This window comes from Monodelphis domestica, chromosome 6 (assembly GCF_027887165.1).
Source record: "Monodelphis domestica isolate mMonDom1 chromosome 6, mMonDom1.pri, whole genome shotgun sequence".
Lineage (NCBI taxonomy): Eukaryota > Metazoa > Chordata > Mammalia > Didelphimorphia > Didelphidae > Monodelphis > Monodelphis domestica.
Window position 1 is genome coordinate 1,229,263 of NC_077232.1, and position 5,178 is coordinate 1,234,440.

General features: G+C 47.7%; 1 non-coding gene across 1 annotated transcript; it reads left to right on the plus strand.

The window, feature by feature from the left end:
- LOC130455262 (5S ribosomal RNA) lies at positions 1–119 on the plus strand. Its single transcript, XR_008913181.1, has one exon. It is a non-coding gene; the product is annotated as a 5S ribosomal RNA (ribosomal RNA).
- The last annotated feature ends 5,059 nt before the right edge of the window (positions 120–5,178 follow it).

The window sequence follows — 5,178 nt, forward strand, 5'->3', positions numbered from 1 at the left end:
GTCTACGGCCATACCACCCTGAACGCACCCGATCTCGTCTGGTCTCGGAAGCTAAGCAGGGTCGGGCCTGGTTAGTTCTTGGATGGGAGACCGCCTGGGAATACCGGGTGCTGTAGGCTTTTTCAGAGGTTTTTTAATACTTCTCCTTTCCCATCCCAATCCAGTCTCCCCTATTAATGCTGCACTTTTCTTCCTTGGGTCTGTTCCTTTTCTCTTAATCAGGCACGGCCTGGGTTCAAAGCCTGCCTTTGATACTTATTACCTGTGTGACCATGGGCAAATTTTTTAATCTTTGAGACTCAGTTTCCTCATCTGTAAAATGGGGAATAATACCTATAGTTCCTATCTCACATGGTTGTTGTGAGGTAAAGTGAGATTAATGTATGTAAAACATGTTTCAAAATGTAGATATATAAATGTCAGCTATTATTTTGTCTCACCCCCACCTCTATTCCCATTTCCCCATATCTCTCCGGACCCCCCAGAAGCCTGTCTCTCTACAGTTATTTAATGCCTGTGTCAGATCTACTGTAAAAGATAAAGTACAATACAATGAGAGATTATATACATATATATCACCAAAAAAAATATTTCTAGCTGCACTTTTTGTGATGCCAAAGAATTGGAAATTGAAGGGATGTCCCTCAATTGGGGAATGGCTGAACACATTGTGGTACATGATGATGGGATACTATTGTGCTAGTGATGAATTGCTTGATTTCTATGTGAACTGGAAAGACCTCCAGGAAGTGATGCAGAGTGAAAGGAGAAGAACCAGGAGAACATTGTACATAGAAATGGATACATTGTAGCACAATCGAATGCAACTGACTTTGCTACTAGCAGCAGCTGCAATGACCCAGGACAATCCGGAGGGACTGAGGAGAAAGAATGTATCCACATCCAGAGAAAGAACTGTGGGAGCAGAAACCCAGAAGAAAAGCAGATGATTCATCACTTGTTTATCTGAGTATATGTTTTGGGGTTTGGGTTTTGTAAGATAGACTCTCTTACAAAAATGAATACTATGAAAACATGTTTAGTGTGATAATCTATGCATAATACAGAGTTGTAAACTCTGGGGGGGGAGACAACATGAATCCTATAACTCTGGAAAACTTATATGGAAATTTGTTATTAAAATAAAATAAAGAAAAAAAAAACACCAGCTGTGGGTTTTGTGGTGGCCCATTCTGCCTCCTCTCCCAGTAGAATGTCAATTCTCTGAGGGCAAGGACTATTTTCACTTCCCTCCCTGAAAGCCCACAACTGACCATCATTCCCAGCCCATAGTCCTTTGTTCTTCCTTTCAAAGAGGGAACCAATGGACCGATATCTTGACTTGCTTGGTCTGGACTTAAGTGAAGCCCATAGTAGCCCTTTCCTAGGGGTCTGTTTGGCCAGAGCAGAAGCAAAAGGAAGACTGGCTTCTGGCCTCCCTGACTATCTCCCATCGCCTCACTTGAGCATTTGGGGCCAGGATGAATGGAGTCGTTCTCTTGGTCCTTGGTCCTTCACCCACTGCTGACTAAGAGCCTCCACATGAGGGGTGACCAGTGCAGATAACAGCAAGGTCTGGATCTGTCCTCCAGGAAGTTCACATCACCCCCACCTCCCCCACTGGGCCTCCAGCTTTGTGCTACCTTAATGCAAATTTTAAAAGCAAGATCTGGGGGCCAGTATGCAAACCATATGCTTATTAGAATTAGAAATTCAAATTATCAACAGTCACCGGAAAGAAATGCTCCAAATCACTTAAAAAAAATCTTACCTCCTGTTTTAGAATCAATACTGTGTATTATTAATACCGTTTATGACTATGGTAAAGGCTCTGCAATGGGGGTCACACAGCTAGGAAGTATCCGAGGTCAGATTTGAATCCAGGACCACCTGTCTCTAGGCTTGGCTCTCCATCCTCTGAGCCACCTCTTTGCTATCCCCTCCCCAAAGTCATTATGAATTAAAGAAATACAAGTTAAAATAACCCTGAGGCTTTGATGTCCACCAACTAAGGTAACAAAAGGCAAAAAAAACCAAAACACTGATACATAGTCAGTGAAGCTATCAGCTAGTTCAATCATTCTGGAAAACAATAATTAGAGCTACAATTTGTATGTATGGTGCTTTAAGGTTAGCAAGGTACTTCCAAATATCTCAACTGACCCTTATAATAATCATTTTATAGTTGAGGAAACTGAGGCAGATGGCAATGAGGTGATATAGCCAATGTGTCTGAGGCCAGGTTTGAAAGCTGGACTCCAGTCTCCCTCTCTCCTCTCTGTTTTTCTCCCTCTGTCTCTCTCTTCTCTTTCTCTCCCTCTCCCTCTCTTTGTCCCTCCCCTCCTTTCTCCCTCCCTCCCTCTGTCTCTCTCCTCTTTTGGCCTCTCTGTCTCTCTCTTTCTATCTATCTCTGTCTCTCATGTTTTTCTCCTTCTCCCTCTCTTTCTATCTCTCTCTCCCTTTCTGTTTTTCTCCTTCTCTGTCTCTATCTCTCTCTTTTTCTGTCTCTCCTGTTTTTTTCCATCTCTTTGTTTTTGTCTCTCTGTCTCTCCTGTTTTGCTCCCTCTCTGTCTCTATCTCTCTCTCTGTTTTTCTGTCTCTCTTTCTCTCGTTTTTCTCCTTCTCCCTCTGTTTTTCTGTCTCTCCTCTGTTTTGCTCCCTCTCTTTCTGTTTTTCTCCTGTCTCTCTCTTTCTTTGTCTCTTTCTGTCTCTCCTGTTTTTCTCCCTTTCCCTCTTTCTGTTTTTCTCTCTTTCTCTCATGTTTTGCTCCCTCTCTTTCTGTTTTTCTCCTGTCTCTCTCTTTCTTTGTCTCTTTCTGTCTCTCCTGTTTTTCTCCCTTTCCCTCTTTCTGTTTTTCTCTGTCTCTTTCTCTCATGTTTTGCTCCCTCTCTTTCTGTTTTTCTCCTGTCTCTCTCTTTCTTTGTCTCTTTCTGTCTCTCCTGTTTCTCCCTTTCCCTCTTTCTGTTTTTCTCTGTCTCTCCTCTGTTTTGCTCCCTCTCTCTCCCCCTTTCTGTTTTCTCCCTCTCTGTCTCTCCTGTTTTTCTCCCTCTGTCTCTCTTCCTCTCCTGTTTTTCTCCCTCTCTTTGTTTTTCTCCGTCTCTCTTTCTATCTCTCTCTCCCCCTCTCTCTCTCTGTCTCCCTCTTATCCCCTCCCTCTCTCCCATCCATCTCTGTCTCCCTCCCCATGTGTAATACATATACATATATATTACATATATCTCTGCCTCCTTTGCCACCTAAGTGCCTACAGAGCAGACTGATGCTGGAAGAGTCCCTCATGGGTCCTGCGAACCCTTTCCCCTGGAGGCAGCCCACTGAGCGCATTCCACAAGGAGGTCCAAGGCAGAGGCCAAGGTCCCAGACACCACAACAATATTTCTAGCAGCAGCAGCAGTCAATCCATCAGTCAGTTGACACTGATCAAGCACCTACTATGTGCTGGTCACTGGGACCTCCTTGGTGCTGGAGTTCCACAAAGAAAGGTGACAGACTGTCCCTGCCCTCGGGGGGCTCACAGTCTAAAGGCAGAGACCACATTCAAAGGAGACCCAGGGTCACTGGAGAGCCTGGAGGCACTGAGGATTGGAAAGGCTTCTTGTAGATGGTGGATCATATCAGGGATGATGGGAGGTTTGGGGGAACAGACAGAGCATTCTGGGTAAGGAAGAGGCAGGAAGCCAGGATCTCTGGATGAAGGGTATGTGGAAGGACTAAGGTGTCAGAAGACTGGAGAGGAGGCAGGGACAGGTTGAGAAGGGCTTTGAATGCCAGCTGGAGGGTTTTATATTTAATCCTGGAGGTATATTAGAGTTCACTGAGTGGGGAGGGGTTGGGGTTGATACAATCAGACCTGAGTTCCAGCCCAGCCTCAGATAGGAAGTGTCTGGTCTGATTCGAATTCAGGACCTCCCATCTCTAGGCTTGGCTCTCTCTCTGCCAGGCCCATGAGCTGCCCCCTAAAACATTTATTTATTAATTGCTGATTTCTTTTTTTAAAAACAAATTTATTGACTGACTGATTTAGGCTAGTTTCCCCTGGTTATGTGATTCTCCCGCCCCCTTTGTTATCACCTGATACCCATTTCCGTATTAGTCAGTTTCCTAATAGAGCAGCCTTTTAAAGCCCAAACCCCTCATCCCACTTGCATATAAACAAGCAGTAAGTCATCTGCCTCCTTCCGTGCTTCCGCTCCCACAGTTCTTCCTCTGGACGGGGAGAGCTTCTTTCCGTCTGTCCCTCGGGACTGTCCTGGGTCATTGCATTGTCTCTTACATTTGATCGTCCCACAGAGGCTCAGTCACTGTGTCTGATGTAGATCATTTATTTTCGAAAACAAAATAAAATCAAAATACTTTAAACGTTAGTTCGGGGTCAAGCCCAGATCCGTGGTGCCTCGAGTCTCCCGATTCTGCCAAAGGGAAACGCAATCACTTGGCTGCTCTCTGGCTCTTAGGCTCGCCATCCTTCTCTAGGCCCCTGTACCCCATCTCTGCCTGAAGCCTTCCAAGCGTGGCCTCCGTGAAGCCTTCTTGTGCCCCTGGCCTGGCCACATGCTCTCTCGGCCCCTGCATCACTTGTCTTCAGCCACTTTCCGCATTCCACCTTTGACTGTAGCGGATTAGGGAGGAGACAGTGGCACGTATTTAGGGTTAGGGGATGGGAGGTCTGGGTTCGAATTCTAGCCTGTGTGACCTCGGGCAGGTCCCTGCAGCTCCCAGGCCTCCGTTCTTTCCTCTACCCCTCGGCCGGGCTAGCCTGGCTGAGCTCTAAGCCTTGGCCCCAGTTCCTGTCTTCCTTAGCCCCCTCCCCAGCTCCTGCCTCCCTGTCCCATTATTGCCGAGCTTGGAGGGAACCCAAGCCCTGGGTGACTTCTGTTCCACCGGAGAGACTGAGGCCTTGGCTTGGGAGCCTCCCACCAGCCCACGGCAGGGCTGGCCAGCCTCTACTAGCCCAGGGAGCGGAGGCCGGCCGGCCCTGCCAGGCTGGGGGCAGCTGGAGCCTCGGCTCAGCCCGGAGGCCCACACAGCGGCCGGGGAGCAAGCGCCCAGCTCTGCCGTCCCGTCCAGAGCGGAAGCACGCACGTGGGGGAGGCGGGCCCAGCCATCCCCTTTTTGGGGTCCCAGCAGCCGTCGGAGCTTCAGCCAGGCTGGCTCGGCATCCCTTCGGAGCCCTGAAGC